At 38.3% G+C, this 26781-nt stretch overlaps 1 protein-coding gene across 7 annotated transcripts in view; it reads left to right on the top strand.

Annotated features, from left to right (window-relative positions):
• Nucleotides 1–26781, top strand: part of DLG2 (discs large MAGUK scaffold protein 2) — a 999439-nt gene that overhangs the window by 565750 nt on the left and 406908 nt on the right. The gene's annotated exons all lie outside the window — the stretch shown is intronic.

Raw genomic sequence — 26781 nt, 5'->3', positions numbered from 1 at the left:
AAGGTATTTTTGAAATGTATTTTTACTTACTGAAATAATGTACACAAGAGTTTGTCTAGCCTTAGCCCACAGTGACCGTGTGCACCCTCTCTAGAGACTAAATCAATTCTCTGATGGAAATGGTTTTAATATATTTTTGAGTGAACAGAGAAGCAATAAGGCATGGGCTTGTCAGAGAGTGTAGCTATGCTTTATCTTGTCTTGTCGTCTAAAAAAGTGATGCTCCGTTGACTGAAAATGATTGATATATATAAAGAAGCTTCATTTTCACCTGAAATCCATTTTAAACTGGAAACCTAAGCTTTTTGATATATGTTGGAGTAATCAAAATGTTACACGTGGCTACAGTACATATCATGCATTTTCTGTCATGAATCATATACACAAAGCGTATGTGACTATTTATGCCAGAATAATGCTAACATTAGTGTATTTTTAAAGGTCTATTCCATAGAACTAGGCTGTTTCAATTTTAATTATGAAAAGCTCTAAACATTTTCTTAGACTGTGAAGATTTTTGTTTGTTTCAGAAAAAGCTTGAAGAAAAAACCCTTGTACAGCAGAGTTCCTTGGTTTTTAAAGATGTAGAATATGTAAAGGGAAAATACAGCTTTTTTTTTTTTTTGCCACTTCTAAGATTAGTTCAGTATACAGATTATATATGCTTTATAAAGCAACTTCAGTATTTTCAGTGCCTTCATAACCCCATCCACTTGCGTGTAGATCATGTGAAATTGTTCGAGTTTTTCCTGTGTAGGTCCTTCCTCATATCTAATTGTGAACTCTGCACTGTAAACTTTATGTACTCCACATTCTTAATGCCAGTTACCTTTTCTTGTGTAGGAAAGTCCCTTTCTTGAGTTATGCCTATAATCACTTTAATGATTTATATCAACCATGTAATGCAAAGTGATGGTCTGTGCCTAGGGATGGACTGGTGTACTTTGGCAAGCACTTTGTGGCTTTTATGTCATACAATTTTAGGACATTTTGTTTCAAGTAATAATCTTTTCGTTTGTTTGTTTTCCTCTGTGCAAAGTCTGTGTGTTATTTGTATATACATGCACATAGATGATCATTGCTTTTAAACCCTGGATAAGTTGGTAATGCTGGGGAAAGAGCTGGTAAAGGGTGATTGATGTGTTTTGTTTTCGTAAGACATTGCATTGTCTGTAAAATAAAAGATGCAATATATCAAAACCTAATAGAGGAATAATAGCAGAAAAAAGTGTTTCTGAGCTGCCTTTATGGCCCTTAATTTACGGATGCAAGTTGAAGTCATTCAGGTGTTTTGAGGAAGGTGTTGATCTGGAGAACTGTCTTCCTCCTCTTTGTAAAGAGAAAGAGCAATAGTGAAATAGTTAGTTATATTTGCTATGCTCTTCTACTCCCCAAAATACATAAAGATATACATAAAAATATATAAATATATAAAGAAGCACAGAGACTGGTCTAGAAAAAAAGAAATTTCAATCAAATTTCAATCAATTCAACTCTCAGAGTAAAATAGGCTGGTGACAGCTTCAAAGGTGGAGGCATTTTTTCTGCAAAGTTCTGAGCAGTCTTTTCTTCCACTTGACATTTTTGGGAAAAACTAGCTTCTTCAAAGTAGCACCTTGAAAAACCTTCTTCTCAATTATCACTGTAGTAATAAGTTTAATGTGAGAGTCCTTAATTCTTAAAGTACATACTAGACAGCTTTTATTAATTTACACTTTGTCACAGATTCAAAAAGATCCTGAAAAATCTGTTGATTTCATTGCTGAGGATATGACTCCATTTTCTCTTCCAATACCTTCTCTAGTATATCAGAGCAAAGAATGGCCCTCCAGTTTTATTAATATTTTAACTAACTTAGAAATTCTGCTTTGCTGGCTTGCAGGTGTACATTTGCTCTGAGCTTCGTGTTGGGTTGCTCTTCCTAGAGCTCAATATTGTTCTGTTAAAGGGGAAAGAAAAAAATGTAGAAGTGGACTCCCACCTCTAAGTTTTTCTCAGTTGCAAAGGTGATAGTAGCCTCCACTTTATTTCAGCGAACTCTATTTGCTATTAAATTTTTGGCCCTTCTGATGTGAGATGCGGAATGTATCTCATCGCATGTCGTGCTTTAGGAGAAGGAGCATTTCAGATTCTGTAAAAGTCATTTCCTGTAATCATAGCACGTATTTTTTCTAAGTTGTTCTTTTTTTTTTAGATAGAAAGTGCAATAAATACCAGGTTTTATTGGTGTAATTTCATTATATGGGAACACAATATTGTATGATCGTAGTGCTAAGTATCCTGGATGAGTTATCCACAAAAATGTGTACATATGCTTTGTTTTGGAAATCTATGCAAAAGTGAACATTTCCTCGTATTTTTAAAGCTTCTACTGTCAGTATCAGCTGCATTTTTTATTATTTGGTTATTTTTTCAACAATATCAAAAAAGAGGTTTTTTGCAGTCAATGTCCTTTAAAAGAAACAGCATTGTTGAGTTCTTCTGTTGCAAGTGTTAGAAAGGCTTATTAGCTAAACCCTAATTTATAGAAGCAGTATGAGTTTAAAAAATACAATGAGCAGCCAAATTCCGAAGTATGAGCTGAGACTGGTCTTTGAAGGCCTTCAGAGCTATTGCTGAAATTTCAATAAATCATTTGAGAGCTCTTTGCACAGTTGGATGAGGTAAGAGTTAGCTTTGAGATATATCGCTAAAGCAGGTCTATTCCAAGAAACACTTGCTCTGCTAACAGTACAAAGAAATGATTTGTCATCGGTTGTGTTTTTCAAGCTTATATTCAAGGTTCGAGGACTCCAACGTGAGACTGCCCATTCTTCTGACCAGCCACTCCAGGCAAAGGAGGTACATAGAGCTATATTCCCTTAGGTAGCGAAGAGAAGTCTTCTCACTGAGTTGGTACACTGGAGTACTAATAAAATAGCAGTTAAAGAAGTATCAAATAATACCATTCATTTGGCCTTTAAGTTGTTTTTGTTTTGTTCTGCATTGTTTTGCTTTCCAAAGTCTTCAAAGCTGTTGAGGGAGATGCCATGAGTCAAGAGTTAAAGATTTGGCTCATTTTAGACACCGGTAAGAAGGAGAAAGCAAAGAGTAACCAGGCAACTTTTAATGTTGAAAGAAGTTAATACCCCAATCTCAAGCTGATATACTTTTATCAGTGGATTTAGGGACTAGCTCCTAATTCATAAGTTTTAGGAAAATGTATCTAATTCAGTATCTTGCCTTGAGTGGGCCATTGTCTCGCGTTTACAAAAGTAAAATCATTTGTACATCTTTTAAGTGACAGCTGCACAGATTGCAGACAATGTTTCAAAGCGGAACACAGCAATACAAAAGCCATTAGCTTGTTCTTTCAAAAGATGACTAATACTGTGTTATAATGATTTGTGTATCTAGTCCCACTGACTGACAGAAGACTGAGAAGTTTACAGCCTTCTGTGTGACACCCATTCACAGCTGATACCCCCTCTGGATGGCTGCTTTAGAAAACAACATACTTTTAGTATTTAAGCTATTTTTTTTACCAAAACCAGGAAAGCATTGTTAATACTGAATTTATAGTATTTAGGTTACCTTTGGCAGAATGAGGAGGTCAAAGAGTAGCAGTGGTGGCCTTCGAGTCCCCAGCGACTGATGCTAGCAATCACGTCTGCAGTGTAAGGAACATCCCCCACCAGAAATAACATGAAACAGTCCATAATATATGTTGACAAATATGGACTCCTTCACGTAAAGACTGCTCACGTGATTCAGCTTTGAAAGATGGACACAGTGTTTCATGAAAAGACCAGAAAGTTAAGCATACGGAGAGACACTTTGTCTTTCTCTAAAACATGTGGTTTGGAAATAAAAAAAAAAAGAAAAAAAAAAACAAAGAAAAAAACCAATTAGCACTAATCATGAGGCTCTGCACTCTGCAGGCTGAGGAAGCTGGTGATGTGTCAGTCGTCCCAGATATTCCCTCGTGTCTCAAAGAGGCCTTCTGCAACCTTTGCCCAGAGGAATATTGTATCATTGCTTTGCAAGGGCCACTGAGATTAAAAGAAAAGTGGATATTATTTTCTTTTGTTGTATAATGTTGTATTACTGTATCAGGTCTTTCATGAGTGTTAATAGGTTTGATGATGCGTGGCTTCAGATGGCAGCAAAGACAGTTGAGAAATAGCCATGATTACACAGATCATGAATGTATTTGTGCACAGGATGTTCAAAGCTTTTTCATATAAATGCTAAGAAGGGAAAAAATATGCCATATACTGTGCTCACCAATGATTGTAATGATTTATAGTTTAGCTACACATATTTTGGCTCCTGCTGACTGTTGTTCAGCCATAAGTATGTTAATGCTTAATTTGTAGAATTTGTTGCACCAGATTTAGATTGCATTTAATTAATCCCATGTTTCAAAGCTTCTTCTAGTTGCCTTGAGGAGCCAGGAATATTTTCTCCCTTTGACATCTGATTTGGCTTCTGGGGTTTTTCCGAGGGATGGAGGGGAGGGGAGTGTTTGTTTGTTTGTAGCATTGGTAATTGGCCACAACTACACAAGTTCCTGGGTAGTCTTCCTGCTAGTGATAAATGTCTCTGCTACCCTGTTCTTCATATTCACCCATGAATAAACCCATCACCATATCTGAGATCAGAAGGGGATTTTCCTAGGACCAGACTAGTTACAGTTACAGGTTACTGGGAGTGTTTTGTGGCATGTCAACAGGATTCACAGACTGAGCATCCTCTGGACCAAAGATTTGCTTTACACGCTTGCCTAAGACGTGAGGAATCAGACTGGGTAAGCCAGGTCGTCCTTGCCCATCTAGTATTCTACTACATCGAAGTGAGGCTTTCAAAGATGCAGTCCCTTTCATAGCCACTCAACATGGTCTTGGTCTAATCAAAGCAAAATAAGTGGAGGAAGATGCAGATTCTTATAGCTGTTTGCTGGACAATGGCTAAGATTGGGGTAGAACTTGTCTCAACAACAAATTTCTGTTTTGGAAGTGGCTGTCTTTACTAACTTGGGGTATTTGTGTCAACTGTGAAAATGTTAGACTCCCCTCTCTCCCCTCCCCCCCCCCCCCCCCCCCAAAATAAAGCACCTTAAGGAAGTTCCTGGTTGTGATAGGACTCACAGCTCCTGTACATTTAGCCCTCTGTTTCCTGGTATCTGTGCGTGCCTTCTGCATGGTACAGGGGAACAAGTTACGTCTGAAGTATCTTGGCTTTTCAGGACTGTGTTTGTCTTGAAATAAGCTGTAGAGTGTTACAGTGAATTTTATAAATTCAGTAATATTCATTCATTCACTTTTTTTGTGTAAGTAATTTTTAGAAATTTTTGAAGTTAAGCAGATGAATCAGCTCAGTGCTCACCTAACTTTGAAAACTTGCACTGTTTTACTTTGAAAAGTTGCACTGTTTTGAGCATTAGAAAACCAGGGGTAAAAAAGGGCTTATTCTATAACCTGAGTGAAATTTTATGCATTCGAAACACAGGTTTTATAATATCTAAAATGAATGTCATAAACCAAACAAAATAATCCTTTTTCTAAAGTCCAGTTCAGGTATAAGCTTTTCTGGTCACAGGAGCAGCTATGAATGTAGTACAAAAGCCAACTTAGCAAAATTACACCTGGTTTTGTTTTAGATATATTGTACTTTTAATATTGAGTTTTACCTTTCTGATTAAATATTTCTACAAGAAGAAGCAGGTTACTTTAGCAGTTAAAACTGCTCATATAATTGGTCAAACAGAACATCAGCCAAATGATTTTCATTATGCATTTGAAATGAGAGCAGGATGGAGTAGTGCCATGGATTTCCAGCTGCACTGGAAACTCCAGTGCAATATGGATTTCGATATTGCAGAGCAGCTGTACTGCACTCATATATGGAAAAAAGTTAATCAGAGGCTTTTAGAGACTCCTCGTTTAACTTTGTTTTTCTTTTTAAACACTCCCTCCGTACTGCACAGAGATTTGTTGCAGTCACCCTCACGGAGAGCTTTGCTATGGATCTGGCTGCTGGTTTGTCCAAGTTCTTATGTTGTGGTCGCCGCTCACCTGATGTCCGAGCACATTACATATTTACTGAGAGTATGCGTGAGGATTTCTCCTTTTCTTTGTTCTATAAGGGCCTGTCTTGTGAAATATGTGATTTTGACACCTTTGCCAAGGTGAGACGCAGCTGTGCTTTCACGGTCCCCTAAGCTGATCTACGTCAGAGTGGCTGCCAAAGGAGTGGGGTCCTGGCCCTGTACTTTGCTTCCTTCATCATTCTGCTTTTTTTACAGTTGATCATGAGCTAGATCAGAGAACTGATCTGCCAGAAAATTAAATGAAAAAAAAATGTTGTCCAAGAGACCTATTTCACGGTCCAACCTAATGTCCATTAGCAGAGCTTCTCTTGCCAGCACAAGGCTGAGGGCAGATGCGTGTGACAAGGGACAGGACACAAGAGGCCCCAGAGATCAGCATGGAGCCACCTCTTTCCATGGCACTCGCACTTAATGTGCCCTTTTATCTGTGTATTTTGTTTCCAGCAGCACAGTAGCCCTTAGGGGCCTCCCGGCGCTAAGTGCAGAAGCGTATCAAGTTCGTTGCTACCTCCAAGAACTCAGAAAAATTGTTTCACTTAGGAAATGGAGAATTTTGTGGATGTGGTGTTCCCTCTCCCTTTCTCTTCTCACTTTCTTTCCAGCAGACATATCTGGGTTCCCTTGAAATCTGTTCATCTTGCAGTCATGAGTGCAGAAGTCGCTTGTCACAGGTCAGCTTTTGCAGTTGAAATTAGCTCTGTGAAACTACAATCAGGCAGGCTCTTGCAGGCAAAAAAATTACCAAAACTTCTTTTTTAGTTACTCAGTAAGAAGACAGTAAAATAACTTACTCCTATGGTGTAATTATTTTTTCTAGATTCTGTGTAAAAATAAAAAATGCATAATAGCAAATGTGTACATTTGCAACATATAAGACTTTCACATGTACATGTGTTAACCCATGTAATGTTTAAATAGATGTAGGTAAGAGATAGTGTTTTATGCAGCTGTGCACAAAGCAAAGCAGGACAGGTATTCAGGTCACATCTTCTAAAGATGGGTAAAGCAAAGGTTATGTCTTAAACTGCTAGGATCTGGAGTTATTTAAAAATAAAAGATCCAAGCATTTTGATCATCACCAGTTTTCTTCATTAGACAAGTACATCTCTGACGCACCAGAACTTTTGGTGCGCAGCTCCTGGTTTCAGGCTCAGAGAGATTGTGGCACATTCTTCCTCTCTACTAGTTCTTCAACATCCAGGAAAAACAGGTATGGGGAAGTAAAAATACACTTTTTAGCCTGAGAATCTATGAAATATTTGGATGAAATCCAGGTTCCGCTGAAGTTTATTTTTTTCTGGCTATTCATCCTAAAGTGTATGTGTTTGTGTGTCAAATACCTGAAAACTTTTGCAGTAATGATATTCATTGCTGACAACTTTATATCCTCTGTGCCCATTGATTTAATTTCTCAGGAACTGCTTTTTAGCAGTCCTGGCTTCAGAGCAGAGCAGCAGTATTAGAGTACTCATTATGGGTAGAAATTGTATGTAGGTGAATAATCACTAAAAACAGGTCAGGGACACAGGTGGGCCAGATTTGTGCAGGAGGTTAAAAAAGTGATAGGTAAATTTATGTAATAAATAAGCATGATGTATTCTGGTTGCCTCTGGGGCTGTTATTTGCTTGATCAAACATTACAGGTATAAAGGTTGTAGTAATCTGATCACTTCTGGTATAAATCTGCAAAAATATAATCCTTTGAAGATTTTTTTTTTCTTTGTGTTGTCATGACAGTATTCTCAGTGGATCTTCTTTGGGTACTGAGATGCATTTAAGTCTACGAAATGAGTACAAACTTGGAACTGATACATTACTCTTTAAATAATTGGTGCTGAAAATTGAGGTTATCCCTGCTAGTTGTTTTGGATTTATGCATTGATTTCTGCCCATTAGCTAAACTGGTCTTAGTACTAAGAAGTAAAATATTATGTTAATCAAACTGAAAATACAGAAAGGAATGAATCCGTTCTTTATAGCAGGTGAAAATGCAGAGTTGCAGTAGTATTCTGCTGAGTGGTCAGGTGTCTAGAACAGTAAGAATAATAAAAAAAAAAAACTAAAAAGCTCTCCAGATTCATATTTCTTGGGTCCTTGTATCTTCTAATGATTGCCAAGGTCTTCTCTGACCAAAAGGCTGCCTTTTACCCATTTTATGTAATTCCTTTCAAAATACGTTCTGGTACTGGAGAAAATTAAGAAGATGTTTTCCATCTTCTCACCTTCCCCCAGTCATTTTCTTGAAGAACCCCGCTACTTCTACAATATTTTTTTTCATACATTATCCATATTTTCCTGTGTTTTAGAAGGACTGCCAAAGCAGTAGGGGCATTGCTGTGTTTACCTGGATGCTCTTTGCCTTATTTCCAGATGGAGGTCTTTTTTTTTTTGTGGTTCGCTTGCCAGGATTTGCCCTCAGGTGCTAATAACTTTAATGTGCTTTCTGCCAGTTTCTATCTCATCACATTACTTCTTGCACCTGCGGGTCCAGCAAACCTGACAAAACAGAGAATCGCCACGTCACGAACATTTGGTGGCAAAGGGAGGAGGGAGGAGGGAGGAGGGAGCTCTCGGTAGCGAGGTCTGGCCAGAGCGGCCACTCAATCTGCATCGGCCCGCTCGATCTGCGAGAAACCCGGCGCCTTCCTTCAGCCACGCAGGGGCTGGATGGGGTAGTGGCCATGCTGGCTGCGGACACAAAGCAGTTTCTCCACGAGCACTTCTGCTTCAAGCCTGACCATCAAAACAGGCTGGCTGCTCCAGCAGACTGAGCTGACCTTGCTGCTCAGGCATCCGTTTAACCAGTTCTTGCAGGACTAGATTGATAGAATGGGAAGAAAAGGAGAAAATACGGAACGAAAATTTAAGAACAAAACAATGGCTAAACAAAGCCATTAAAGATAGTTGAAACTTCTTAAATAATTTTTCTTCTCTTTAGGGACAGTTGATCACCAGGCGTTTGATAAGCAGCCTTGCCAGTACGGCAGAAAGTGAAAATTATGCAGACCCCAGTTCAGCACAGTACAAGACTGTTCCCTAAGCACAGTGCAATCATCCCCGTTAGTGGGACTGCACATTACTGGGGATACTTTGAATGCTTAAGTCAACCCAAAAGTTAAATATCCTCCTGGGATTAAAGTAGTACTCTTACCTGCAATCAGATGGACTGATTAGGTACATCTTTTTTATCTTTCTTTTTTTTTTTTATACTATTGTCTTTTCCATTCCTATGTGCAAATAAAGAAAAAAAAAACTAAAAAAAAGAGATATTTAAATTGACAGGATTTTTCTTTTTTTGCTTAAGCTGTTTTCAAAGCTGAGCATATCAAACTTACTGGAAACACTACTCCCATTTGTATTTATTTATTTTTACTTTATCTTGAAACCACAGTGAGTAAGAAAACCACTGTTCAGTGGCGGAGGATGGGAGGAAGGAAAATTACATTTGTGCTGGCATCTTGCACCCATATTCAATCCACCAAAAGACTTCTAAGTCCCCAAAAGCCATTTTAATGGATGCAACAACTGATCTTTAACTACTGCAGCATAGTGAGGAATGCTAATGAAGTACAATTTCAGTTGGTCAGAAACTATTATAAAACTATATTACTGCCTCTGCTTTTTAGATGCAGAAGTTGAGCCACAGTGATGCAGGAGGTTTGGACTGGAACTCAGAAATCACTATATTCTTACTTCTCTTTGAATGAAAGCATAATGAAAACAACCAGCAAAGCCCTTCAGACTTAACAACACATGCATTTATACAACTATAAATAAATACACATGTACATAAAAGTACATTATTATATTGTTCTTATTTTTGTAATGTAAAATACTTACAATATGAACCACTCAGTTGTGTCTGAGTCAGTCTTTTGGTTTTAATATAGTAGAGGTTTTCAAACAACCTGTTGGACTCCTTCTAACAAAGCTTCATAGAAGCTATTCCCTACTATAATTTAATAAAAAAATGAATATTTTAATGTTTCATAGGAAGGCAGTAATCTAGTTGGAGAAATGTAAAAGGGTGAGGTACAGTTAAGTAATTTCTAAAATACCCTGCTGGAGACATGGTAGAGTATTCCCAGCTGATCTGTTATATCAAATTATAAAATGCAATCTTACTGGTTGAATTATTTAACATTTTCTTGATTTATAGGAGTGCTTGTTTTCTTAGAAATAAATACACATTAAAAATGAAGTTATACATGTAAAGGCCTAAAAGAAATTGGAATGGTATTTTTCCTGTAAAAATATAAGGGAGTGCCTCACACAGCTGTGCCTTGGGATATAGATGTATAAGCTTTTATTTGATGTGGCTGAACCATCATTAATGATACTTTGATTTTTATTCATTATGAGTTCTTTATTCATGTTTTGCCATTACTGTCTTGAACTGAGGTATTACGTGTTTATAGTGGTGTTGAAGAGATACTGTAAAACCTTTAGGTGTTGCATAAAATCTGTGTTTCAATATGATGCGAATTCTCCTGAAATGTACCTTAATTGGTGCCATTGTGCGTCAAGTCAAAGAGGAAGCTTTATGTAGCTATTCTCACTATAGCCCTTTTCCCAATAAATCTGACTCATGTCCTAAAACATAAAGGTTTAATCATTAGATATTCGAGTTGATGAAGAATTGGCTATTTACTTTATTTATGAAAAAAAGACTTCCACTTTTCTGTGAGGCAGCTGGGACTGATCATATTGCAAGAAGATACAAACAGCTGCACAGGGTCAAGCCAAAGGTCTATCCAAGCCGTTATACTGAATTGAACAATGGTCAGTAGTGAAGGCTAATGGAAGAGTTTTAAAGGAAAGGAATTGCTAAGTTGTCTGTGCCTGGGAATATATGTTCACAGATCTCAGAATTTGTACTAAAAGGACCTGTTCATTTGGTCAAATAAGATATTGTCTAAAACATGCCTTTGCGGGTAAATTACATCTCCAATTTATATTTGGAAATTAGATTAAAAACTAAACCACAGGGGCATTTTAGTCAATACTGAGGCACTTGTGGAATATTTGCATTAGCGTAGAATTTTCTCATTGACCAAAGCAATTCTATGAAAAAACACCCCCCAAAACAAGCAAAAAACACCCCAAAGTTCCCTTCCTTCAACTCCACTCTACAAAACTATGTGTGATGCTTTCTTTGAGTCTTTTCAGATTTTTTTTTTTAACAGCTGAAATATGTACTTAGTTATATTGTAAAATATTTTCATGTTTTTGGGAAATAAAAATCCTAAGACAGGCAAATCTTTACCATTTTAATGCTTTTCTTTAATTTCATTTTTATCAGCACTACCTGCTAAACTTGACTTGATTTTATAAATAGTTTTGGCCCTTATGACATTGTTTTTCAGTTAATTTTGGTCAAACCCTCCATCCCCCACTCCACACTCCAGATCATGAGTATTTGGGGGTCCTAAAATGAATGCTTGTTAGCATTTAAAAAGAGAAAGATTAGTTCATGCTTGTTTCCTGCCCTTGTCCCTACTACTATATGGGTCTCAATATTTCTCCTCTCACCCCTTTTCTCTGTCCATAAATATTTACTTCCTACTTCCTTTTGGAAATCCATTTTTATGAGAAGGCGAAGAATCAGGCAGCTTAAAGAACTGTTCTTTCCAGCATGTCATCCTTCATATCTGAGATTTCCGTTTCCTCACGTCACCATCAATCTTGCTTTGTAGAAATATTTTGCTCTCTCTATAACTGGCTGTTATGAAGAATGACAGAAATCCTGCTTGGAGAAGGGAGAAAGGGCATTTTAGGGAGGAGGGAATAAAGGAAGGGACAGCAGTTTCGGAAGTCTTAGCCATTTCTGCCATTCTAAAGTAGCTGGGACTTCTTAACAACTCTGAGATTCGGATTTGCTTTAACGTTTCTTCAGTTAAGGGTGGCATCTGGTTCCAGAAGATCTGTGTAATGTCAGTCCCTCCGTGAACTGCCTGAGCAGACAGCCCACGTGTACGCTATACCCTCCTCCTAAAAAGATGCTGTTAGTAAAATCCTGACCTTATTGAGATCTTTAAGATTGAGATCCTCAAGATTGAGATCTTCATTTTTTATGGAAAATCTCTGGATTTTCCATAGCTAAGACAAACACAACTGTTCACGGGTGGATGGAAGTACTACTGTCTCTGCAGTGTGATAATGCCACCACGTAATGTATGGGGAAAACAGGTGAACAGAGAAGTTTACCTGAAAAGGTAAAGATAGAAGTCACTGAAGCTGTACAACATCCCTTTAAGAATGGAGGTGGGTGGAAATGGCATCCTTTGGGAGAGATAAGAAATCATCCGTCACTAGCCTTTGGCTGTTCAAATAAGTTTTCTTAGATTTAGTCACACTGCATAAACTTTTGTATCTTGATTTTTATGTTTTGTCACCAAAAGTCCTTGCAACACTCTGTCTTATCTCAATTCTGTATTCCTTTTCTTTCTAATTTTCCTTCTCTTTATGAACATATTTTGGCTAGACTTTTAAAGGAGTTTGAGAGTTGGGTGCCTGCTGTACCTGAATATAAATAACTGCAGAGCTCCCAAGTTCCACTAGGGAAAAACAGCAGTGAACAATTTCGTCCTTAGGGACTACGCAGAGGGAACATTTTAATTTTCACAGATTTTTTTTCACTCCTGAATAGTGGAACAACGTCTAGCTAAGCAGTCGTGTCATTATCCCAAAGCGAAACATCTGTCTCTGCTCTAATCTTGCCCTGCTATCCTTCCAGCGAGGCTTTCTGATTAACTTTTTATTCTTAGGATAGTAATTTGTACCAGAGATCTAATTAAGAACTTTATGTAACACATCCAAAGTCCTCCTTTTGCAAGTCTGTCTCACCTCAGTGCTACTAATATTTCGGCTGTCGGTATGGAGCATTCGGAAATGTCTGATATCTCAAGCTATCTCTTCTGGCTGAAAACAATTTCAGCTATTGAGCAACGTGAACAAGATGCATATTATCCTTTTGTCCCGGTAAGGAAAACTGTAGCAGTATCGCTAAAATGAGTCATGTATTTAAATTGAAATTCTGAAATTTCCCAGAATGTTAATAATTAGCAACCTGGGTTTTAGGCTTATTTTTGGGAGGGAAATGGATAAACTGAACTTCTCTGTTGAGCTGAATGAACTCAGATCTCTGACTTCAGGTCTTCTGGATGGTCCTGTCCCCTGCAGCCTTTAAAGAAAAGCTAGTGACTTTGGGGGAGAAAACACATAGTGAAGTTAACAGATATTGCTGACATTTTTACTGTATCATTGCTTTAAGGTTTGCTTGGAAACAGGGATAGGTTATATTAAATATGATTGTTATTTTCAGAAATGTATATAATTGAGGTAGAGCTTGTACATGAGGGAGTATTTATCAACTGAATTTATTAAATATAAATAGAACATACAGGTATTATTGCTTATCTCAGAATGACATATTGTAATATGGTATTTCTGTGTTGTATGTATTGAAAAAAATAAGTTGAATATTCTCTACAATATTTACATCCATATCGGCTAATAATTTTAGTCATGTTTTGCTTTCAAATATTTTACATAACATGCTATTTTTATTAGTGTCATGTGCACTGGAAATATTTATTTTCCCATATGCAGTAGCAGATGCAGGATGATGTTTTCGCTGATCAGGTTAGGCGGACTAGATAGGGTTTGTTGGAGAGGAAAGAACAGCGTATCCTGGTTTCTTCCATGTATCTTCATTTCAAGTGAGACATAAATTTTACAGGGCATCTTTAAAAGAAATTACATTAATGTGGTGGAGAAGAAACCAGTACCTGGACCGCTAACTGTTAAGCATGTTATCAGCAATCTGAAGAAATATGTAGCTATTAACTATACCAGCTCAGTACTGAGCTACCAAGTGACGGTACCTGAGCGCCTTTGGCACTCGATGGGCTGATAGGGAGAGAGGCTTGGACCCTTGTTTGTGTATGAGTAAAGAATTTATACTATAATTCAAGAATATGTTTCAAAATGTGTCACAAAGCGTATACTGGCAGGTGAAAGATGGGCTGACTTTAACTTTGGAGTCTCTTGATATCTCCTTGTTACAGATGCCCTAAAACCTCTGGCTGCTTCCTGCAGGCTCTACGTTCCTCTCTCTGCAATATTTTCTGTGTCATTTTTCTCCCTTTCCTCAGAAGCACACGATGCTCCCATTTCTTGCCCTCCCAACCAAACGTGTGTTTAGTATCGGGGTCAGGCCTGCAGCGGGGTTTTTATACGTTAGCGCTCAGACTCGGTACACCTGCCCGTGAAGATGCTCGGCTTTTGGAAAGGACCCTCACACCTGGTGTTCGTTTTCCCCAGCCACCCTAAAGGGAAAATTCACAACAGACTGCGAATGGTGATCTCTAAACCAGGCATCAGGATTTACTGAATAGGGACTGTGTCAAAAACATCCCATTTCAATGAGAGAGCAGAAGTGTACCCTAAAGGGACAGACCGGGAGGGGACTGCCTGCCCTGCAGCCCAGCCGGGCAGTCTGGGAGTCACTGGTTTCATACGTGTGGTAGATGTGAGCTTGAATCTCCTCAGACTGACAAGATGAATGCATTAAAGAAAGAGTGTTTCTCTTAATTTCAAGCGGCATGGTGGCTGTGTTTTGTGCTGCCAGTGTCTGCTAGGCATTTTTGGAGCATAAATAGTGGATCCAAAGGGGTCTGAGGTGGAAGGCTGCTCGTGTCCAAATATCAAACATATGAGACAGGCATTGAGTTGTTTTTTTACAGCTGAGGTCAAAGCAATGTTGTACAGGCAGAGAGGAAATCCAAGTACCTAATGTTGAATATTTTGAGGACCGTACTCTTGCATTTGGACGCCTACAATCTGCCTACACCCTGCCTTGAGTAGCCATCTCCTTTTGCGTTTCCAAATGCTGCGCTTTGTTCTTCTTCAGGCATATCACCAGGTACATAGCGCATAACTGCTTCCTCTATCAGGTTACACTTTCTTTTTTCTTCCTTCCAGTAATCAAAGCGTGCTTCTGAAGATCCTCTCCTGGAGATTTTCCAGTTATTAAAAACACAGAAACAACCCCCCATCATATCAGACACAAGCACCCAGGAGCTTTGTTTTTTTCCCAGTTGGAGGCTGCCTTGAAGTTATGAACCGTTTAATTTTCAAGTGTTTTGGGGAACCTGTAAATGCATGAAAGGTTGTTGCAACCTTTGAAGTTCCTCTAATTGAGCTGCAAGCCTATCTCCTCCGTCCTGGTGGATCACTTCTCACAGTTTGGGTTTTACATCTCCGTGATTGCTGCATTTATTGTTCCATACAGTGACAGCGAGGCGTCAGTGTTGCCCGGGTGCGCGAGGAGGGTTGAGCCGTTTGATTTTGGGGGATGAGTGGCTTTTAGCTATACACACTTGCACGGTAAATCCAGAGTGTAGAGCTCTCCCCGTCCTGCCCAGGTCACTGTTGGTACTGCGTAAGATCAGCAGCCTCCTGGATTTGTTTGTCTTACACAGCAGGAAATATATCTGCAGATTGATACTAAAAGATATCCTATAGTCAATCACTGAACAGTCATATTTCAGAGTCTTACATAGCCACAGTCGTATTTCAGAGTGGTGCCTTGTTTTATTTTTTGTGGTTTCCTCTAAGTCATGGTACTTGCTGCCAGAAAAGTCAGTGTCGAAATTGCCCCCATCTCTCTATTTTTATTCAGTTTTTAGACAATCATTTTTACTCAGTGTTTCTATACCCTAGTCTAGCTGAAGCCACACTGTTTAGAAATGACAGAATGCTATAATTCAACGATGGGGAAAGACCTCATAGGTCATCTTGCCCATCTGCCAGAACGTGAGACTCCCCAGAGGACGTATTTCAGTGTTTAATCCAAGCTTATACAAAGAGTTTTAAGGCAATAAGGCTTCTCTTTCTCCTCTTGGGATATTATACTGTAGTTTGATGAAATTGCCACACAGTTGTATCAAACAGGATATAAAATCTGCTTGTCTGCCCTTGGCATGAAGTTGAAAAATACTCCCAGGTTAGAAATAAAAATAGGAAAATATTTGTTGAAAAACAGACAAGTATAATTTTGCTGCAGTGTTTCTCAGCATCGTTCACAACTTCAGACATTTTTGACATTTCTCCCTTTAGTTTTCAGTCCAGCTTCTTAAATCTGTCTTTTTCGTCTTGACACACCTATTTGCACCCCTAATCTAAATTTGTCGAGTTCACAAGGATGCTCTACCCTTCAATATTTCCTGACAGTAATTGCCTCAGTTTTTGGGGGCACCTTTGTTTAAATAAAGGGTAATTTTAAGGTCCTGCACTACTGCTTTCAAAGACTGTCAGTCTTGCACTCTCCAGTCATGTTGTTTGCACTTCTCTTGCTTAAAGTGGCCCCAGGAGATTTCTTCACTTAAACAGTAGAGCTGCTTTTAGTGCACTGCTACTACTCATCTTGGGTTCAGCCCCTTTACGTGGTTTGATTATTCTCCAAACCTGTGCTGCCATGTTGCGTTGATATTATGCTTTGAAAATTTTCGATAAATGCAGTTTGTAAGAATTAAGAGGTTAACGGCCATATCAGCCTAATACACTATATTTTAGGTACAGCTTTCCTTCTCTGTAGCAAGCTCATTTATGGAAAATAATCAGTTGCTACTTCTATGTTTCTGTTTTCATGCAATGCCCACGTTTTCCTTGTGGCTGCAGTCCTCCTTTTGCTTTCTCTTTGTTTCCCCTGCTACTGAAGTCAGCATTTACTTCTACGGCTGAAGATCTTGTTCTTTTGCTTTCTGCTGCTATTCCAGTCTTGCCTCCAAAATGCATGATCTGTAGATTTATCAGAAAATAAGAAAAACAAAGATACCAAAAAAAAGCTGTTTTATAGTGCAATTTGGGAATAGGTGGAAGGCAGATGTGATACAAGTATCATGTTTCCGTTGGTTGTATTCCTTACCAGGGGCATCTGAGTGTAGTACATTAAGGTGTAACAAGATCCGAAGGCTAGAAACTGTTTTTTTTTTTCCTACAGTTGCATAATGCAAAATTTTTAACTGGGAGGGGAACAGAGGGCAGTCCTACCAAGCTCAAAAACCTATGAAATCCCAGCTGTATGCTTCCAATCTGTAAAAATCTGGAAAAGTGGCCATTTCAGCATGCCTCGTCTTGCAAGTCATCTGTAGAGTGACCAGTCTTGCTGAGACTGAAAGACCTCAGTGAGAAACCTGAGATAATCCCTGTGGTAAACTCCTTAATCTCTATAGTAAATACCCTAATGCCTCTGGTAAAATACCTAATAGTTGTAGATTAAGGTAGTGCTTCTCCATCAAGAAATTTATTTTATACCAAATGAGGCGAAGCCCTGTAAGAAGCCTGACTCACCCTTAACTCTGGCTTGCTTTGCTTTATGTGCTGAATTTTCTTATCTTTTGAGATAACCTATCATGAGAGTAGTGGTCTTGTACTGATTTAGGGTTTGAAATAAGCTGCTGGCAAGCAATGTATTTGGAATTATTTTAATAATTTTATTCATCAGGTAGTGGTGATTCTGGGACATGCAGGGACATTCTGGGGCATCAATTAAAATTGTTTTAGAGGACATTACTTCAGAAGTTTACTTATACTGACATAAAAATCAAAATTCAGCTCTGGCACAGACCAATTGGACTTTGAGTTTGTGGCAGTTATTCAAAATAAAGTTTAGTTTGTTAAGTTTTTCCTAATTACTGTTAAGTACACACTCATTAATTGAAAGGCATTTGGCAAAATAGCTTTGCCCCTGTACATATTTATCCAGAATAAATGAGTATGGACCACGGTATTCACCAACTCTTCTCCCAGTAACTTCAGTACTGAAATAGGATGAATGTTGATTTTGCTACTTTTCCTATTTTACCTGGCAAACTTTCTAAAACTATGCCTATTTAAAGAGTTTTTCTTCTATATTTCATACTCTTTCCCCTGAATATGCACTTTCAGCTGTAGCACCAGCAAGTCCTGGTCTTTTCTGGCCTTGCCAAGTAGAGATCCATGCTAATTGGCACTTGCTCACTCATTACATTAGTTTTGGGCTGCTGCACATAGTAGCCAATATAACTGATTAGTTACTGCAAGCAGGTGTTTGGTTCTTTGGAATTTTCTTTATATTCTAATAAACCTCTTTAATAGATACTGGCTTCTGTTAAACTCCTTTCCCTAATTCACATTTAATTTTATGCTTGCTTTTGTTGTCCTGTTCATCTACCCTGCAATTTTTGGTCCATTTGTCTCTCCATTTTAGAGGCTGGTTATAAAATTCTCCATACAGGAATAAACGTTAAACTCAATCTGCAGGTACCGCGGGCTGTGAAAAGGTAACAAAATAGGATATGGGATAACAGCTTTGCGAGATGGGTACATCATGACTTTAAATGTAAAAGGTAGTGCCCTGGGCGATGGAGCCTTTACTTTTAAAGAGAAAGGAGGAAAAGAATGGCATACATATACACACAAACATATACATCTCTTAGTCTTGAAGGTTCCTGGGGAATAGGTAAAAAAGGGTCTTGTAACAGTGAAAAAATATTTTTATATAAATATAAGAAGTAGAGTGCACGTCTGTGTAGTGCAATAATGTAATATACTTTTTCAGTTAGAAATGCTTCACAAGTTTTTGAGATGACTTTCCCATTCTTTTCAGTGTGCAGCTCTTGTACAGGCTTACAAAAATATATCAACCCCTGGTTAATAACTAATGCTTAAAAAACCTATAGAAAAGTAAAATCATCAATGTTTAAGAAGAAGTGGGAATACTCAAGTCAATGAGACAATTTGTTGTTGTCAACAAGTCTGCGGATAACATAAGCATTTAGTGTTACTTTTTTAAAGTAATTTCTGGTTATTAAGCTAATATACTTTAAAAAGTTCAAATACAAAAACAGTTGAAAACAGAGTATCAGCCTTTATAAGTAGTTCTAAGTTATGGGTTTTGCAGATTTATATGTCACAATTATACTTATAATACATTTTAAATATAAAAGAATAAAGAATTTGCACGAGAAACAAAGCAACACAGGAAAAAATCCCTCCTTAATTGGAAAACCTGCACTGGAGTTACCTTATTTCCATGAACCAGCTGGCTAAATACATGCATGCTCTATAAATACTGCTAGGAGAAAAACAAAATTAATATTGAACAGAAATGTATTAGTTTAAACTTTGATTCCATTGAGGCAAATCAGTGTTTTATCATTAACTTCAGTTAGGCGAGGACTTTCACCCAGAAATTTTTATATCTGATAGATATAGTGGAATGCCATTAAGAAGCTTAAAATTAAAGATGTCAGCTGCTTTGGTAACTTCATAATAGAAAGTAAGTTAGTTTAACTTTTAGGTTTTGAGTGGCATCACTCTGTAACACTTACTTAATTATTTTTGCAGTGTATCTTTCCGAGTAATATTGATTGTAGTGTCAAGTCAGATTTTACAAATGCTTCATATTGTTGTAAAATTGTTACGAATCATATAAAACCTTAAAAACCTTATTTAACAAATGTAGCCTACCAGATATCCAAATTCTGATGATAATACATTTATAAAAATATCATATGGAACGTATTTCTTTTTTTGTTCTTACTTCAAACGTTTCTAAATCCACTCTTACGAAAGTCCCAGAAGGCGGCATTGCTTGGGTTGGTTAAATCTGTTGTTTTCTGAAGACACACTCTGTGGCACATCCTTTGGGGAAAGTTCTGAAGGAAGGTGGAGATCAGATAATAGGAGGACCTAGATAATAAATGAACATTCATGGCCCATTCGCTTTCTGAAGGCCACGAGCACATGCTAAGGCAGTATTGCTAAATACTGGATTTAGGCCTAAAGATCTGTTCAGAGATAGAGCCACTTTGCATCAGTTTCTTTGGTGGGTCCGTTGAGAGATGTTAATGGGGCCTCTGTGAGGGCCTTACTGCTGCCTTTGGCGTCCTGGAATGAGACAGATGGGTCCATCCTGTCTAGAGGCGGGAAGGTTATCACCTCAAAATTTAGTGGGTAATAACACTTAGTCAAACGATATCTTCATTGGGATTTCAGGTGTATCATAATTATCTCTCATTCTCTATAGAGCTTTTGCCATTGACATTCTGGTTCCTTCACCAAATGAGATATTGGTCAAAAAGCTACCCTTACGTTAACTGTAGCTAATTCAAACAAAGCACCTGCTATAGAGTTGTCAAAGTTTCACCTATACCTATACTATATGGTAGGTGTTTCTTTGTCTTTGAAGACGCGGTATCCTTTGGCAACTTGTGGACAGACATGTTGGGTCCATTTTTGTTTGAATAACGTCACAACTAATACATTTTTTAATAAGAAGTTATTCCTACACCTTAAGTAAAAGCAAGCACAAACCCCCAAACCTAATAAATAATGCTTTTTTCATTTGACAGACACTAGTTACCTTTAAATTAAAATGGTCTTATATGAGGTTGCATTATATATGTAGGGAAAGGCCTTGGGGCTTTCTTGAGGCATTTTTCTTCTATTCTTGACAGCTGCAACCTGCCAGCAAAGCTACTTTTGAGTTCTGTTTTATGTCTCTAAATAAAGGTAGGATTGTTTGCTGAGAAGCCACTCTTCAGATGTTCAAAGGGGTTCCTGATCTTTTTACTTTCTGTTTAATAAAAAGCAAATGACTTTTTTCTCCCTCTTCGTCCTACAATTTGTAATTCTGTGGTAAATATGATGAAGGTTCTGCATGTTCTGTGATCTTGAGGCCTCACAGCACGCCAGAGAATGAATGTTTTGACGTCCGAGTTATCACTTAATCTTTCCTTCCATCATGGGTATGTGTACATCTATTTCTTATAATTGTGAAAGCAAACTTCTTAAAATAGGAAATTAATTTAAACTACATCAGCATTGCCTTCTTATGGCCTCAAACAGTCTGAAGCAATATATCTGAGAGATGCATAGAGTCCTATTTATTTGGGAATATTGGGGCTGCCCCATTTTGTATTATTAATACAAAAAAAAGAGACACTTTTAAAGTAAAATGAGACTGCAACTGAATATTGCAGAGGGTGCTCTCGAATTTAGACCAGACTCTCTTGGAAGATGAGCCCTTAACTTGGACTTACAGTTCACAGAGTCAGGCAAAAGATGGTAATAAGTCACTGACAGCTGAATTTACCTTTCAGATGCTAATGAATATACTGTGGTAGTACTCTAAATTTCATCACCACTTTATTTTGAGTTTTTTAAATGTAGATAATGATGGTCCTACTTTCATTGGAGAACATGCAATTGAGAGTTCTGACTCAAATTAAAATTTTAACTAGGAATAAGTATGGGTGGATAGGTTCAAATTGATCGCATATTTATTTTAACGTTTTCCAGTTAAGAAGTAATGTTCTGTGCTTGCTATCTGCATAATGTCTCCGTTACCATATACCAAATAGTTTCATGGTCTGGTGCATTGCATAGTAGGAACAATTAAAACCAGGAACGGCGAGTGCTCCAAAAAGAGCGAAATTCAATAGAATATGGATAGTCTATAAAACTATGAATGCTTTAAGTAAAACCAGTCAACCAGGATAATGCTAGCACTCGTGGTGGAAGGAAAGTTCATCTTGTCTGAGAGGTATGAGTCATGTAGTACACTTGCAGAGAAATGGTGTCAGAGTAAATGTTCATGAACTAAATGGTGTGGCTTTTTGTTCTTTTTCTATCTAGTTCAAGTGCTTTCACTATATGTTGCTTTTAAGCTGTTATTTTAGTGGAAAAGAAACTGTCTGACCAGCTGCAGCCAAATGATCTCATGCAATTTTGCAGAAGCAAAGTCTGTTGGGCTCAAGTCCTTTGGAAAGAAAAGAAAAAAACATCTTACCCCTTTTTTTTCCCCCCAAGCTATTCAAGTTTTGTCCCAGCTATGCCAATCTGTCACTGCAGCTGTCACTGTGATGCCTTTTCTCAGGAGCGCTGGGATGGTTCAGCTGAACGCACTGCTCCCAGTCAAGGGGAGGAAAAGGCCAGTGCAGGGAGCAGCTCTAGGGCTGACAGCCCGCATGGTGGACTGTCAATGGAAGCATAATGTAATACTTACATATAGGTTAGGATTAGGGCACAAAGTGCCCTGGGAATGGGGAAAAGAGGATCACTCCATTCACTCTACTCGCTAAAATTCCCTCTTTTGGAGATTGGTCTGGATTTAGTTTGCTGCTGCAGAATTGTGAATACATTCTCTAAGGCCTCTGCCCTTCTTTAAAATCCAATTATAGAGTCTGGGAGCTCTCTATTCTACCTGTTTTTAGGGGAGGGCTGTTTCTTTCATGAACTCCTTATTACTGATATGAATTCATCCTGCAAGGTAGGCAAATAACACTTAAGCTTTTAGAACTCCTATTTACAGAGAGATTATTTAGTACAAAAAGATTATTTAGTATTTACTAACATCACCTCTCTCTGACCAAATTAAGCCAGTTTTGCTACAGTTTTTTTCTGACCGGGAAAAGCCAGGTAAACAGTAATGAAATGTCTTGCTTAAGATCGCAAAGCAGGTCAGGGGCAGAGCTAGGAATATTGTCTTGTCTTCCAGAAAACACTTTCTTCTTCTCGCCCAGTTTCAAATTTATATAGATAATTTATATATGTGTAGATATAGGAAGTGTGACAGATAAGAGGAAGTGCTGTCCCAAAAACACAGTAAGCAGAGGTTTTAGAGAGGGTCTGTTTTTGCACTTGTTAATTTATACAAAACTGGAAGTATACTTGATGAGCTGATGAATACTGTGATGGATTTCTCAGTGTTCTCCACGAGATGTCTGGGTATCTTTTCTGAGAATTCGCTGTATCCGAGCATGTGACGTATATTTAAGTTGGAATAGATATAGCCACATCATCCTAAGGAATAAAATCCTTCTGGCTTTGTGTTGCTACTGATCTTTTCTTGACCTATCCCTTGAGAACTTTCCAGTGATTACAGGATTATTTTGATGTTATTGTGTGCTTCATGGCTTGCACTATATTTAGTGTTCTCTCCAGTGGTTGCAAACAGTGTCTTCTCAACTCTGTGTGATAAAATCCTACTGCTTTTTATTAAAGCATAAGCTACAAACGGGGCATAACTAACAAAATCAGCTTCATTTCCTGCACTTTTGTTAAATGCAATGTTGTACCTCAGGAGATCAATGTTCTTTGAATTGCTATACATTAGAAAGACTGAAGCAAAATGTTTATGTTAAATCGGCTTTCCTAGTCCGAAAAAAAACCTCATATACAAACACAGGTGCATAAGCGTGTACTCACACACACACACACAAACACACACACAAATAGAAAAAGGAAGAACAGAAAAGGAAAATACTCTGATGATATTAGCTGTGAGTGAGTAGGTATCGTCACTATATCCATCTGAAACTATTACTCTCTCGGTGAACTTTCTCATGCCCCTTTGTTTGATCAGGATGAATACCTTGGAAATAGAAAACCATCAGTTTGGTAGCTGAAATTTAACTATTCCACTCAGTAAGGGATACAGTAAGCCCTGTGTTAAAGTGAACCCTGAAAGATATTCTTGATTGAAAGCCAATCATTTACAGGTGCTCTAGGGAGGATAGGAAGGGGAGATGGTGTGTGTGGGTCTGTGTGTGGGGGCCCTCTATTCAAAGCAGCAGCTCAAATGTGCAGATCTTCGCTGTGAAATGAGTGATGATCCCGCTGGGAGCCTGGGGGGTCATGATCAGATAGGAGGCCAACAAGCAAAACGTCCTGGTGGATGCCTCCTGGAAGCCTTGGTGATGCCCATGAAGGCTATGGAGGTGATTAGAAAGAGGCAGCATCAATTTACCAAAGGTAATTGTGCCTGGCCAGCCTGAAAGCTTTCTGTGGTGACATGACTCTGTGGGTGAGCAGAAAGCAGTGGCTGTCATGTGCCTTGACTTTAGCAAGGCTTTCCACTTGAATTCTCAAGGTCTTCTTGCAGCCAAGTGAGAGAGAGCGTGAATGAATGGGTGCACTACAAGATGAGTGGAAAACTGGCAGGACCACCATGCCAAAAGGGTTGTGATCAGTACTTCAAAATCCAGTTAGTGGCTGGTTACTTGTGGTGTTATCGAGGGATTGATAGGGGAGCTAATACTGTTTAAGGTCTTCATTAACAACCAGAATGATTAGATAGAGTGCACCATCAGCAAGTTCTCAGATAACACCAGACTGGGAAAAGTGGCTGATACCCTGACCTGTATGACTGCTGTATGACCACCCAAGCTGGTGGGGCACACAATGGTGGAAGGTCTGGTGCATGCAGCGTACAAGAAAAGGCTGAGGGAGCTCAGTTTGTTCAGCCTGGAGAAGAGGAGGCTATAGGAAGAATCTAATTGCCGTCTTCAATTTCCTAAGTTATAGAGGAGAAGCCGCCAAACTCCTCTTGGAGATGCACAGCAAAAGGACAAGAGGCAACAAACACAAGTTGTGTTAAGGGAAATTCTGATTAGATACAAGAAAAAAAATCTTTACAGTGAGGGCGGTTACGCACTGAAACAGGGACCTACAGAGGCTGTGAAATCTCTGTTTTTGGTGATATACAAAACCAGATAGAGCAAGGCCCCAAAATCCTAGGAAATTCTTAAAGTTCTTTAGGTTTTTGGAGGCAACATCAGGGCTAGATTTATCTGAGAAATATTTGCTTAATAGTTAAAAAAAAAATTCCTTATAAACAATTGTATGGAGAAAGAAAACATGAATTCCCAAAATAAGTCTGAGCAAGTTCTTAGCATGACTCTGGTCTCAAGGTCTAAGGCTTTCCTATTTCTCTGAAGATGATCGTTCATAGTCCTCCTGAAGGTGACTAATTGGGGTTAGAGGTGAGCAGGTTCTGCTTGTGCTCATAAGAGGGAATAAAGGATTATTTGATTTTTTCTCATCCCCCAAGTATTGTTTTATGGTGTCCCCATGATTACTACTTTTTGATTCAGAAGTCTGTTTAGCTTGATTTATGGAAAATTTGAAGTGAATACAATGATTTGTTCTTAAATTGAATTAGGAATTATCAGTTATAATTTTGGAATGCGTTGGAAATTGACTTCTGAAAGATGGTTATTATTTTAAAAGATACTGCTTTTTAAAGCACTGGAAAGATGCTTTCATTCAGAAGATTACAAACTTTGTTTTTATTTGGTAGTAGAGCTTCTCACAGTATGTAAAAATTTAAAAAGATCAACATGAATGAAAGTCAAAATTGGGTAGAGACAACAGAATATGATCAAAAATCTTTTTTTTTTCTTCATATAACAAAGGTTGCAGTCTTTAACTGTATTGAGCTAAATATTTGTGTAAGCAAAAGCTAAGATTAAAAACAAAAGTAATCCTTTATTTAACTTTTGGTGATAATATAGTTATAAATCATTCCTGTATGCCTAAAACTGAAATTATTACAATCAAAAGGGCCTTCAGCTTTTATTTATCACTTCAGACTGTCCAGTATTATGTAGGACAAGGGGAATAACTAGGCATGGATATAAAATATCTTTTCAGATACTGTCTATCTTTAATATTTTGTACACTACCATGATAACTGATACATTTCATAAAATGTACTTTAGCACACCAAATTACATGCGTTTTGCTTTTAGCTTTTGTTCATGGCTCACACAGTTGTATATTCCTACAGAAATAATGACATTAACCATCAGTAGCTGTTGTGCTCTACTGTGCTATTTCTTTGAAGACAGAATTATCTTACAGTAACAACTACATCAAAAATTTGAAAGAAACTATGATACTCTCAAAACATTTGAGCTGCTGCACTAATGTTACATTCTTTATCCGGGTTATGTTCCTTAGGTTTTAAAATACTGCAGTGAGTATTGGACAGGAGAAACCTGGTCACTGTTTTCAAGAGTTCTGCAGTCTTCCCTGTGTGCACAAAGGGACTCCGTGGCCTGTACGATACAACTTTAAAGCATAAAGCAGATGTTCACTGGCTGATACACAGAGTGGATAATAGGACTAACGAGCTAGTAGGCTTGTTAGTATGCACTAATATGCTCCTCAGCCTACTAAGGCACGTGGAGAGCCTTTGCAGGCATCAGTGAGGTGGGGAAGCTTTGCCCTCTGTTCCTCTTTGCAGTGGGCTGATCTTGATGTTTCTAGGTTGTCCTCTTCCAACTCCCTCTCTTTTTCCATTTGAATTTTGAAACTTTTCATGTTGTTGTTTTTCCCCTTCAGTCCTTGAATCCTGCCTCTGTCTGCCGTTTTACGTGTGATGCGTGGCTCTGCCCTACAGACTTTCTTACAACGCCGCAATTTTGACGGGAGTCTGAGCCGAGGTTAGGCAGCTGGGCTACATCAGAGCTCGGCTTTGACTCATGGGGGCTGAGCCCTGGCAGGGGAAGGGGAAGAGCTTACGGCATCTCAGGGGGCTTGAAAGCTGGACAGGGGTTTCATCAGTGCATCAAAGATCAGGCTGGGCAGCTTTACAAATTCACAAATCTTTATAAACCAGGTCCGTATTTCAAACTAAACATCAGCTGAGTTATGCCTGCTGCTTGTGAGTCGTGCAGGGTATATATAGCTTTGATGTAGATATGTAATATCTGTATGCATGCATATGTGATATTTATACTTATATGTAAGTAGTAGAAGCATATAAAATGTTGACTTTTGTCTTCTGCAAAGATCGGCTGATTATATTCGTTTTGCTCAAACACAAAAAGTGAATTTGTAAAATAGAGGAAACTGAA

This window comes from Dromaius novaehollandiae, chromosome 1 (assembly GCF_036370855.1).
Source record: "Dromaius novaehollandiae isolate bDroNov1 chromosome 1, bDroNov1.hap1, whole genome shotgun sequence".
Lineage (NCBI taxonomy): Eukaryota > Metazoa > Chordata > Aves > Casuariiformes > Dromaiidae > Dromaius > Dromaius novaehollandiae.
The sequence above is the reverse complement of the archived record's forward strand: the minus strand, read 5'-3'. Positions and strand labels throughout refer to the sequence as shown.